Source organism: Nanorana parkeri, unplaced genomic scaffold (assembly GCF_000935625.1).
Source record: "Nanorana parkeri isolate BGI_ZX_2015 unplaced genomic scaffold, ASM93562v1 scaffold95, whole genome shotgun sequence".
NCBI lineage: Eukaryota > Metazoa > Chordata > Amphibia > Anura > Dicroglossidae > Nanorana > Nanorana parkeri.
The window spans coordinates 1,129,124-1,130,076 of NW_017306363.1; positions in this window are offsets into that span (position 1 = coordinate 1,129,124).

The window sequence follows — 953 nt, forward strand, 5'->3', positions numbered from 1 at the left end:
TTATTCCTTAGGACTGTCATATGAGGTGACGCCTTGCGAAAGTTTTGGAGCTGAATTCCAGGAAATATATATTTCTTGTAAATACCACAAGTTAAGTTTCTAATTAAGACTATCCTAGGTCCCGATAGCTGCTGGTTACTGCACAAATGCTCCAATTCTGGATCCTACACACAGAACTAGATTTCCAGCACTACAAGGATGAAGAGCTATAACTGTGACTGTGGCAGTCAAGAAATTCACCCTCCTTTTCTTCTCCCCTTGTCCATTCACAACAAGCCATGTATTCCTTTCACAGAATACAAGACGTTCGCTCAGCAGAGCAAAACGTACACAGTATTCTTGAGCAGTCTGGTGGAAGGGTTGCCCAGAGGTAAGTATACAATGTATTGGTCCCGTCTGTAAAGTGAACCTGCTGATTTGCCTAATGTGGGCAAGGTTCAGATTCACTTTAGCAGCTGTTGAGTTATCAACGACACAGGGTAAGTATTGCTTTCAATGGGTTGTGTGACTTACCTTGTGAGAAGGAGCAGTATAGTAGAACCATCGTCATGTGTAGTGCTACCAGGTGTGTATGATAAGTGAAAAATGCTGCACATATATACAAAGTATACAAGAAGGAACGGGCTAGAGGCTCAGGGTCAGTATTCACAAATCAGATATGGAGTCTACAGTAATTAGAATTTTTTTTAAAGTAATATACTTTTTTTGTCATTCATTAGACTTCACCTTTACTTCCTGTCCTACCGTGTTTCCCCAAAAGTAAGACCTACCCCGAAAATAAAACCTAGTGCTATCTTCTGGGATTTCTGTAATATAAGACCTACCCCGAAAATAAGACCTAGTTCGGTGGTAGGTCTTATATTACAGACATCCCTGAAGATAGTGCTAGGTCTTACCTTCGGGGTAGCTGCACATGTAATTCAATTTCACATGTGAAGACCGGCCGCAGCTCC